This window comes from Corvus brachyrhynchos, unplaced genomic scaffold (genome assembly GCF_000691975.1).
Source record: "Corvus brachyrhynchos isolate BGI_N302 unplaced genomic scaffold, ASM69197v1 scaffold523, whole genome shotgun sequence".
NCBI classification, from domain to species: domain Eukaryota; kingdom Metazoa; phylum Chordata; class Aves; order Passeriformes; family Corvidae; genus Corvus; species Corvus brachyrhynchos.
The window spans coordinates 260,827-272,857 of record NW_008237265.1 but is presented as its reverse complement, the minus strand read 5'-3'; the positions used below and the strand labels follow the sequence as shown (position 1 = coordinate 272,857).

The 12,031-nt window shown below is 38.5% G+C and overlaps 1 protein-coding gene across 3 annotated transcripts in view; it reads left to right on the top strand.

Moving 5' to 3' along the window:
* CCDC91 (coiled-coil domain containing 91) overlaps positions 1–12,031 on the top strand; it is a 117,290-nt gene that overhangs the window by 2,531 nt on the left and 102,728 nt on the right. The window contains exon 2 of one of the 3 annotated variants that reach the window (XM_017730536.1): positions 1,803–1,809. The exons of the other annotated variants lie outside the window; for them this stretch is intronic. The gene's annotated coding sequence lies outside the window, so the exon portion shown is untranslated. The remainder of the gene's footprint in view (positions 1–1,802; positions 1,810–12,031) is intronic. 3 annotated transcript variants of the gene reach the window in all.

The following is a 12,031-nucleotide window of genomic DNA, read 5'->3' as shown; positions in this document are numbered from 1 at the left end:
CCTGCTGAAAACCCAGCTTGCAAGAAAGCTTGCAACACCAAATGGAAAAAAGTTTGAGGTTTGATGGAAGCACACTTTTTGTGAATCCTTAAAAGTAAAATCCACAGCCCCTTCCTGCCCATGTGCAGGTACATGAGGTGTGGTTGGTGTGTGCAGGGCCCGGTACCCTCGTGTGTGGTGTAATCTGCTGCTGTTCATCTGTGCAGTGCTTCATGCTCGAGTGCCCTTACAGGAAAGTTCTTTCTGCTCATGGAAAACTAATTTGGTCATAATAATGAAGGAGAAAAATTCTTGTTAAACCAGTCTTGATACTCAGAACTTTTTCAGCTGGTTTTCTTTCTGTAGGGCTTTCCCCCCAGTACACTACAAGTCTCAGGCTACCCAGTCTAAATTTTAAGTTAAGTGGACTAAATCTACCTTTAAGTGCAGTGTAGTGGCAGATCATCTAAAAAGTGTTTCAAGGTGACTTTCAGAAACTATTTTAAACATCTGTTAGCTTCATTACTTTGTTATTTATAAATGAGAGAATGCATCAGAAATTCAAAGTGCAGGAGTTGTTTTTCCTTTTTCTATCTCATACTTCTAAAGGCTTTAGATTTATGTGGAAATAACCCCTGCTGGTATTAATAAAAATAAATACCTTAAATTTGAGGGTTGGGTTTATCTTTTCTGATAAGGCATCTTGCAATCCTAATATTCCCTCGTCACTTTGCATCCCTTAAGCAAAGGCACCTGCTCTCCACACCTGAGTCTCCAGAAGTGGTACTATTTTTACAGATAAAAATGAAGTGATTTGTCATTTTCTTAATGTAGAATTCTATTATCTAAACTTTCTTAGCATACAGTAGGATTTGTATTACTTTGTCCTGAGAAGTTTGGGATTGACCAGTGTGAAGAATTTTGCTTTTCTGACATAGCAGGCTTTTTTCCTTTTCATTGTTCAGTTGGCAGATTTATTTTAGGTGTGACTGAAATGATTCGTGGGAGTTCTGTCCACTCTTTCAGTTAAACCATTAAAAATGTAAATCCCATTCTAGGGAGTGGTTGGAGAAACAGAATTACGTACCCATAAATTTCTTTCTAAGTAATCATAGAGGACTTTCTGAATTAAGAAAAAAGTGAATTAAGTTTTTTACTTATGTGTACAAGTTGCAGTGGATGTTCCTCAAGAGGTTTTTAGGGATGTAATTTTTGTAGAATTCTTCTGCCGTTTTCCAGCAGCTTTATGTGACATCTGTGTCTGCCTTAAGTTGGTTGGCACACATGAGGCTAAAATTTCCTGTGATCACCTTGTAACAGACACTGCCTAGCAAACTTTCCCATCCTTTGAATTAGAGCTACAGGAATGGGCGTAATACTTATAAAGCCATTTCGGATCCTCAGAAAGAGAAATGTTTATCATACCTATCTAATGCCTATGAAAGAAAAGCAGGTTTTTCTATTTGTCATTGGAGTGATAAAAATTCCAGTTTTGTATGTCTTTCAGAGAAGAATTTGGAAATGGCTTTAGCTTAAAATATGTCTTCGGTTGTATTTTCAAGACTTCTATTTTTTAGAAAATCAAGTATGTCTAAACTATAGTGCTTATTTAGTACAAAAAAAAAGATCTAAAATCTCAGGGAGTTTGTGAAACTCTGAGGTCTTTAAAAACCTCCACTTAGTGAAAATGATACAGGGCTAAATTCTGATTTTTAGGGTTCCCATGAACAACTGTGGTAAGTTTTAGAATGTAGAGTTTTCACCTATTCAGCAGTTTCCTTGATTAAAAAACCAAATTTGAACCTCCTTATCTGATAACATATGGCATCATAATACTCAAATATTAACTAGTCAGGCAAGTTTTCACTTGCAGTGAAACGTAAGTCAGATCTTGACCCATTCTTCCATAGACTTCAGCAATATTCCTCTCATTTTAGTGCAGTCCTGGAAAAGATGGCAAATTTTTGTGCACATATATAAACTGATTTTAGATGACTGTGCAACAGTAATGGTTGGGACCGTTTGTTTGCTTTTGGAAAAAGTAATTAAAATAATTTATGCTGCTAGTAGGGGTGGTTCCAAATTGAGACTTCTGCTTTTATTCAACTTTCCTCTGGGTTATGAGGCTGTAGCAGATGTGTACAGGGCAAAGCGATCTCTGCTGGAGGGTAGGTTGCTTGGAAGAGTACAGTTGGAATCTGGCACTAAGGGCTGACAGTATTTAAAACTTGATTTCTTTGGAAATGAAGGATTTAAGGTGTGCAAGCACATCTTGAGGTGCAAAACCAAACTCAAATTATTCTGGTGTGAAAACTAGTGATTTCAAGGCTGTAGCCTTGGATCTGTTACTAGAGCTGTTGCTTTTCCTTCAACAAAGGACTTAGAAAGGGATTTAATGTGCTGTGTTATTTCTAGAAAAGCAGTTCACGGGGGCATTGCTATCAGTGTTTGAGCATGCTGGCTGATTGTGTTTCAGCTTTTGTACCTGCTGGAGAATTGTACTCCGGCTGTGAACCACTGCATTCTTGAGAGCTCTCGTGTGGCAGCACAGCCACACCAAGGCACCACATCTTTTGATCTGAGTAGGTGAAAAATTCACCAATTGCAATCATCCCCTTCAAGTGACAATGAGTGAGTATGAAAATGGAGTGGAAATTCCATACCTCAGTATGGATACAATGGAAGGCACGTCCTGTGAGGAGCAGGCAAGGACTTTTGGGTTTGTGCAGTTTGGAGAGAGGGAGGCTGAGGGGTGCCCTCCATGAGGGTGGCCAGGCAGGGGGGGAGGCTTCCAGAGAGGTGGCCGGTGCCCCAGGCGTGTCCGTGTCTCAGAGGCACTTGGACAATTCCCTTCCTAATGTGCTCTGACTTCTGGTGAGGGCTCAGGCTGTTGGACCAGATGATTGCTGCAAGTCCCTTGTAGCTGGAACTATCCTATTCTGTGAACAGTCTGGGGAGCGGATGCAGCTGTGGGAGAGGTGAATAAATATGAGCTGAAAGGGATGCTTGCTCTAAGCTGTGGACTTTTCAAGAAAATCACTGCTGTAGACATCCTTGCTGTTGCACATGTTCTTTGGGCACATTGGCTGAAGGCAGAAGAAATCTGGAAGAAGGTGAGCAGGTTTAGAGGTGCTTCATCAGTTAATAACCATACTCACAAAAAGTGAATATAATCTCCTGCAGTGAAACAGGTTGCTTAACCTAGCCCTGGAAGTAGTTTAACATTTAAAAACCCAGCTGAACAAACCCCCTTCGTCTGGGAAGCAGAAACTAACAATCCATTGCATCAATTCAAAAGCAATTTGATTTCAATATACAAGATTATGAAAGGATTCTTTGTAACAACCCTACAAGCCTTAAAATTAGAAGAAGCTCAGAGTAATTTTTGTTTCCTTCCCAGGTGTTTATATTCAAGTGAAATAATCCCACAAAAAAATTTGAAGATTCAAAATACAAAATGTCCAAAGGTTTAGAAATGGTTTTGCTTTCTAAACTTTGGTTAGATTGTAAATAAATAAATGTACTAAATAATGTACTAAATATTATAAATTCATTCTGTGTTTCCTTAATGTTCATTCTGTGTCTCCTTAAAGTTTCTGAATAAAGTGAATGCAGGTAAAAGCTATCCACTATTTTATGTATTGTTGCCAAAACTTGGTCTTGTAGTTCTTCATTCCTCATTAAATACTTTGCCAGAACCCACTGCTAGAATTGAGTTATTTTATCTTGAGGTAGATTTAGAGAAAGATGGAATTGCTTTACTTTGAATTTGTTTTAGTATCCATTTATATTAAATATGTATGGTTTGCTTAAATATCTTTTATTTACTGCAGAACACAGTGATGTTTGGGATTTTTTTAAATTTCTGAGGAAAAGAGACCTACAGTCAAGTTCTTTGTGCTAGGCTTGCTTTTTTCAAAACTTTAACAACACTTTACTATGTTACCGTTCTTGAGCTTAGTGTGTGTGTATAGAGAGAAATAAAGTGGAAATCCTGTCTCTGAGGATTGGATTTAGTGTAGACTTAGATGGAAACCAAAATATTTTGGCATGCATTTGCCAGCTATGCTTTTAAAAAGGACTTTCCATGGGGTGCAGCTTCTGAAATAGTCTAACAGTGAGTTTCTGAAGAGGTTTCCACATGATGCACATGCCACAGTCAGCTTGCTTTTAGCTCATAAGCTGTCACAGTAAAAAATCAGTATCTTGGCCTGATCAACTGTAGATTGAAGAAAAGTTGTACTTAGTTTGAAATCATGGAATTGTTAAGGTTGGAGAAGACCTCCAAGGGTCCAGCCATTAGCCTCACACTGCCAAGTTCACCACTAACCACATCCACATGTCTTTACATACCTCCAGGGTTGGTGATTCCACCACTGCCCTGGGTAGCCTTTTCCAGTGCTTGACCATGGTTTTAGCAAAGAATTTTTTTTCCCAATACCCAATCTAAACCTCTGCTGGCACAGCTTGAGGCTATTTACCCTTGTCCTGTCCCTTGTTCCCTGGGAGCAGAGCCCAACCCTCACCTGACTGCACCCTCCTGTCAAGGAGTTGTGGAGAGCCAGAAGGTCCCCCCTGAGCCTCATTTTCTCCAGGCTGAGCCCCTTTCCCAGCTCCCTCAGCCACTCCATTCACAACCCTCTGGGCCTGTCCACCCAGCCATTTATTTTATGCAGCAAAGGATGCACATGTCCAAGCCAGGAGCAGCCAGTTTCTCCAGGTGAAGCCTTTGGAAAAAGATAAGTTTTACTGAAAGTCCAGGTAAACAATATCCAAAGCCTTTGCCTGATGCAAAAAGTGGGTCACCTTGTCAGAGGAGATCAGGTCAGATCATCCTTCCCTCTCTGTTTCTAGATCGGAGCCAACTGGGACCTCCCTAATTAGCCAGGACTGCTGGTAAGTGACTGGAAGTGGCTCTGTGGGCTCTTTCAGCAGCTTGCTCAGCACCCTCAGGTGAATCCCAGCCAGCCCTGTAGACCTGTGTGTGTCTGAGAGGCACAGCAGGTCACTCAATGAGCATCTTCTTCTGGGTTGTGGGTGTTCTTTCTGCTCCCTCTCCCTCTCTTTCAGCTCAGGGCTGGGTACCCTGGGGACACCTGGTCTTGCTACCAAAGACTGGGGTGAAGACAGCACTAAGTACCTCAGCCTTTTCCTCATCCTTTCTCACTATTATTTTCCCCTGCATCCAATGAGGATGGAGATTTAACCCTCCTTTTGTTGCTATTGTATTTATAAAATCATTTTTGTATTGTTTTTTTGTACTATTGTACTAGTGCAGTAGCCAGGTTAAGTTTTAGTTGGGCTTGGGCCCTCCTAAATTCCTCCCTGCAGGACCTCATGCCATCCTTGCAGTCCTGTTTCCCCTCTGCTGTATTTTGTTTCCAGCAGATACCTGGTAAATTGAAGTTCCACATGAGAACCAAGGGCCAGTGATTGTGAGATTTCTCCCAGTCCTTCAGAGAATATTTCATCAGTCTTTTCATCCTGGTTGGGTAGGCTGTAACACACTCCCACCAGGATATCTGCTTTGTTGGCCTCTCCTCTGATGTTTACCCAAAACACTTACCCCCCCCCCTTTTCTTTATTTTTTCCCCCAGATAAGTTCCTGCACATTTGGTTAGCACTGATGGACAATAGCATTGTAAACTGACTCTGGAAGGGGTCTCAGGAAATGAGTTTAAAACCACTTTTGTTTACTCCACTTAAAAATGACTCTTACAGAAATTCAGGATTTATCACAGTGTGATGAATGATAAAATGAGATACTGTTACTCCAGGACCAGATTAATTTTACTGTTAGAACATAAAAATAGCTTCTGATTTAGGACCTTTGTGAATACTTTTACTAGTTAAGGAGTGCTTAAAAAGTGTGTGGTACAGCTATATAACTTCCATCAATAATGAAGGTACCTGGGATTTAGTTAAATTATCCTTATAAATGCACTCATGAACTGCCTTTAAGGTTTATAAAGAGGCCTGACTTGCCCTCAGTTGGGGTTGAAAGGGCAATATTGGTTTAAGAATCTTGTTTAAGTGGAGAAGAGACAAGTACTAATGTGCTTGAAAATTTCAAAAACTGAGGCAAATTAGACTTCTGTTTGGAAAATACTACATTTAAATTGACTGTGTGCCCCAAAGACTTTGCTATACGTAGATCCTTTTTTGTTTTACTATCTGAAAATGTGTGTTCCTCGTCTTTCTCTTTATATATATCTACATATATATATATATATCTATATATATATCTACATCTATGTACACAGACCTGTGTTGCCCCAGTGATACTTTCACAGTTGAGCAAAGTTAGTAGTTGACTTTTTGGGTTTTGTTTTGTGTTTCTTTTTTTCTTTTTTATTATAACAAGCTGAAATTATGTAGTATAAAACCTTAGTACTTTCAGAGCATACCTTTAGAAGTAAACCACCTTTGTCATGCATTTATAAGGGCCCAAGGTAATACTGTCAGAAAATGAACTTATCAGTAAAAGGTTTCACAATGTTTTGACAAGATACTGACTTGCTAAATTGCTTTAATGTATTCCAGAGTGTGTTTAGGAAAGACAGAAGAGGCTAAGTTATTGAGTTATTGTGATGTGATCTGTATTAAACATGTTTTTAGTAAAATGGATCAATACTTGAGTAGTGAGAGTGCTCAAAAATAGTTACAAAAAATGTAAATCACTTTTTGTAAGTGATGATCTAGATGTAGTGTATGTAAAACACACTCAGAAATTAAGTAATTCTCCTAACATACTTGAATATTTTTTCTTAAAAGAAAAAAGGTAACAAAGTAGTTGCAAAAACAGACTACATTTTGATTTTAAATGGCTGTCTTCCAGTAGCATCTATGCTAAAATCTTTCCAATTTCCTCGTGGCGTAAAATACACCATGATCTGATTACAGTGTCTAGTTAATAAATAAGAATTTTGTGTTTTGTTTTAAGATTTTTTTTTTAATGTTAAGTTTTATTTCCACATTGAATCCCATGGAAAAATTATTATATTTTAAAAATTATGTGTATTTAACCTGATTTAACTGTACATGACTGCAGAACATGTGGAGTTGGTAAAGCTGACAAAGGATAGAACACTGACAGTATTTTTGGTACAGCAGGGGCCGGATTAGTTTTTGCTCATTAATCCAGTCCTGGTCCCTCCATTAGGTTTGAGTTATAGAACCACACACCAAATAATAAAGTGTGGTGTTGCAGCGCTAGGTTTAGTTTAGCAAGCTGCAGCCTTCCCTGGGAGCTCAGCCATTCTGTCCTTTTTGTGTTTGGATGGCCCCGCACTTTTGCTCTGGCCAGCTATCAGCTCTACAACCCAGTGATGGCGAAGGAGGTGAGAAGGGTCCCTCCCTGAGGGTTTCAGAGGACCTTTAAAGGTTACATCCCATCCTGGTGATCCCCAGAGACAGAGAGACCTCCTGATTCAGGCGCAGGGGGTTTTCTCAGGGGCTCAGGGGCTGTACATGGGCGGAGTTGGGGTACGGGAACAGTAGGGAGAGCCCGAGGGAGTGGCCAGGGCTAGGGGCAGGGGAAAGTGGGGAAACAATATGGGATGAGAAAAGCAGTGGGTAAACAGATCATGCAGCATGGGAAGGCTGAAAGGAGACCAGCATTCTTAGAGCTGGGTTTAGTTCTAGTCTTAGGTAGACTGGAACAGGCAGGCTCCTGGTCAGAATTCTGGTTCCTGCCAGCCAGGCTCCCTCCTGAGCAGTTGCTCTCGTGAAATGTGCTGGATTTGAATTTCTTAAAATTGTTTTTGGCATTTTGGATTAAAAATAAAAACTTTTTTGTTGTTGTTCCTATTTAGTGAAATGTTTCACGATAATTTTTTGTGTAAGTTGTGCAGTGAGCAGTATTTGTCCTGGGGAAGGTAGTAATTTGATTGTAGGAGTAACCTAACATACTACTCATTATGAGTGAAGGAAGATAGTTGTGAGTTAATTCTGTTAATTCTGTTAATTCTGTTTTTTACAATCATATATTTTAGAAGACGACTGGATTAGCTTGAAGTTGTCTATTCACATACATTTTTTTGTCAAAGCCTCTACAGAAAATTATAGTTATCACCTGAAACTTTTAATTGCTAAATGCAGTTTTTTTAATTACTGTTGAGTGTAAGTGTAGGGCATTAATGGTTATTGTTCAAATATTCAAGTTTTTTCTTGCTGACTTTAGTCAAGCAGAACTTGTTTTCATTGGGAATTTTGCTGACTGAAGACTATGTAATTGCCCAATAATTAATGTAGTTAAAAGATATCACTCTACATGTAGTTTGCACTTTGGAACCCGAATGTTCTGCCGGTTTTCACAGCATTGCCAGAAGGGATAGTTTTGCATAGTAATTTCTGGATAAATTTCAGTAGTTCTCTTTAAACAGTGCTGGTTTCAAAAGCCATTAAGCTCCATGAATATGTAAGGCCCTTGCTACCTTAAATAATTCCATGAATTCTCAAGTATATTATTTCCAGTTTCACTGTGTGCTTGTATAAATAACTAAGTGTCCACTACAGCTTATTACTGTTTTGTTCTTGTTCATGTGTTCCGTGTGTATGGAAGTTTTATACTTTAGGATGAATATCTGTTAGGCATGCATTTATTTCCAGCTTAACAAAGGTCTTAGAGGACACATAAAATTGTGATTTAAAATAAATGACATGGGAGAAGGAACAATTGGTTTCTTTTAGACCAGGATGATGTGGAGCATTTTGGTTTTGTCTATTGATTTGGGGTTGGGGGAGTTTAACTCTTCTTGAATGAGAAATAATTTTTACTTAATTGTTAACTGACATGTGATATTCTTGGTATCAGAGCCCTCCTCACATACTTGGTACCTAAATGTCCTGGTAACTTGCTGAGTATGGGACTTTTTAGGAAACATCTCCCTCTTTCTGACAAGGGCGTGAGAGGGCTGACAAGTCCTTGTCAAAAGCTTTGGGACTAGAGAAGAACTGTATTCTAGAAATGCATAAAGAATCAACCTGAAGAAATAAATTATTTTAAAGTACTGTGATCTGATTAAAAGAAAAGTATTTAGGTGTTGAGCCCTAATCCCGTTTTCACTCTGGCCTGATCTGGAATCTGTGTTTGCAGCTCCCTCAGCGTATTACAAAGGCATTGGTGGCAATCAGCCTTTTCTGTGAGAAGTAAATTTTTTTTTTTTTTTTTGATTGCAACAGAGAACATATAATTATGATAATACCCATTTGGTCAAAGGTCATGTGATGAAAAGTGTTGTGTTGCGTGCTTAGGAGCAGACCAAAACTGAAGATGATGAAAAAAGGATAATGTGCACAGACATTCTGGCAGCAGTGTTTTCTGTTGGAAAGCACATTAGGATTTTCATTTTACTTGTTTATGAGTTGGGAGTTGGACAATGTGAAACCTCTCCAGTTTGCTTTGTAAGAGTCATATGAAAATGAATTTTAAGTCGCGTCATGAATTGCTTCTTCATGAACTGAACCATCTCTTTAGGACTGCATGGAAAATTAAATTAATCTGCTTAATATGTGAACAAAAAGTCATCAAGTCTTCTTTTTAAGTATTAATAAAGGGAGAAAAAGGTGCAGTGATGATGCTTTCTTCTTTCTGTATGGGAGGGAAAGTAATATCTGGCCTTTTCTGCTTCTAGCTGTATAGCTAGAGCTTGCAAAACAAAGGATTTAAAGGGTTTTTTAAATGACCAGTCATGTTGTGTTTCAGTTTTTGCATTAAACTTCCATAAAATCTGAATTTCTAATAGGTGATTGGGGGAAATGAATATTATTAGAGTTATTTAAGGTGTTCTTTTTCAAGATTTGCAACTGAGTCATATAAAATAAGAAAGACTTGAAAATCTGAGACATAATTGTTATTCTTTTTGATAATGTCATCTCATGTCAGAGAAATAGCTTAATATCTTTTTTCTTGCCTGAAATGAACACCTTTCCCTGTGAGAAGTACTGTACTTCCAGGGTTTGGAGGAAGCTGAGGGGAGTTGTTTTATTAATTGGAAAAGTGAGTCTTCCAGTCCATTAGGAGACACAGAATAATAAAAGAATAATAGAGGAATAATAAAGGAATGCTGTGTATTTTTATTTAGTATAATTCTATTTTACATAATGTATTTACTTAGTATAATCCTATCTTTCCATGTGCTGCTGGTTTTGTGGGGTTTTTTGGTTCTTTGGGGTTTTTTTTTTTCAAGTATCCATGGTCACGTGTCAGCTTTTCTCACATAAGATTAGAATGATAACCTGTAAACGCTGACATTTCACAGTTTTTGTGAACTTTCTACATGTAAGTTAAAGGAAAAGAGTATCATTTTCATAGTATTTAACTATCAGGTCTACTGGTTATCCTTTATATTGAGACCTTTGCTATCTTACTTTACTTCTAATTAAGATAAAAAGCCTCATTTTAAGTGTATAATAAGATGATCTACAGAATTTTTAAGGGTTTTTTTCTTTTTTTACTTTAAAGATTCTTCTTCTGGTGAAGGAGTGCTGGTTTTTAGAATAAGTGATTCACTCAGCAGCAGATTTTCCTAGGCAATGCATCATGGTGTACAAAACCTGGTGTTACCCTGGGTTTTGTTTTTTGGGTTTTTTTACTTTTTATTTTCCTGTAAAGCATATATTCCTTCTTAATATGAAAGGTCCTGAGCACTCTTTTCATAATGTTAATGACATTTATTAGTGCAAGTTACCACACATCCATACAAGCATGCATTCAAAGACTTAGATTTTTGTTTGACATGTTGTTATATTAAATTGTGTTGCTATGATGCTCTTACTAAGATTGTGTCAAACCTTCTATTTTCACATACCTGTTCTGTGACAAAGTTTGCTTAAGGCAGAACTTGGTGCCTTTTACTCTTGGGAAGCTTCTCCATTGTGCAGACACCTCTTTTTTAAGTTCTATTTAAGCACATTACTGTGATTTGCAGGTAAAAAGAATTGATTACAATTACTAACAGTGTTTATTGACAGTAACGTGGAGAAGCAGAAGAATTTCTGTTGTCAGTGTGAGTTCTTGAAGCTCAGTAATATTTTCAGTGGGAATGCATTTGAAACACCTGTGACCCTTGTATTTTACTTTTAAACCCTCCATTTCTTAAGTTTATCAGATGTGAACTGTAGAAGAAAGGCCACGGTTTGTCCTAGCATTCCCAAACGCTTAGCAGGAGATGTTTCTGTACCCTTTATTTGCTTCTAAGTAAAAAGACTGTGTTCCTAAATCAGCACTGTACAAAAATTAAGCATATAATTGGAGTGCCCGGTTGCATGAAGTTCTTGGAACTGACATCAGCTCTTTTCTTGTGAGGGAAGCCCTGAATTTCAAAGCACTGTGTCTGTCAAGGCCAAGAGGAAGATACAGGCTGAGACTACTGAAACTGGCTCAAAGAGCCATTGATACATTATGAAGCATTAGACTTTTCTTTTTGAGAAAAAGAGTTGCTATTTGTAGATGTCTTAGCATGTTCACGATCAGATAGTACCATTTAGTGATTCCTAGGAATGGTTTTGAATGAATTAATGAATTAACAAAGTATTTTATTACTTCCAAAGAAGAAGCATCCCCATGCAGTTTTGCTTTCTTGTCGGGATTTTTTTTCTTAATGCCAAAAGTTCACCTCAGCCTTTTTCAAGAAACATTTCTGTTGAGTACAGAGATTTATGTAAGATATTTTTTCTTTGAACTCATGATGAAAATATTTCATAGAAACATAGAATCATGGAATGGTTTGGGCTGTAAGGGACCTTCAAGATCATCTCACTCTACCCCCGTGCCATGGGCAGGGACACCTTCCACTATCCCAGATTGCTCAGAGCCCCATTCAACCTGTCCTTCAACACTTCCAGGGATGGGGCAGCCACAGCTTCTCTGGGCAACCTGTGCCAGGGCCTCACCACCCTCACAGGGAACAATTTCTGCCTCATATCCAATCTAACCCTGCTCTGTGTCAGTGTGAAGCCATTCCCCGTTGTCCTGTCACTCCAGGCCCTTGTCAGTAGTCCCTCTCCATCTTTCCCCTAGGCTCCTTTCCGGTACACTTCATTAGGCTTT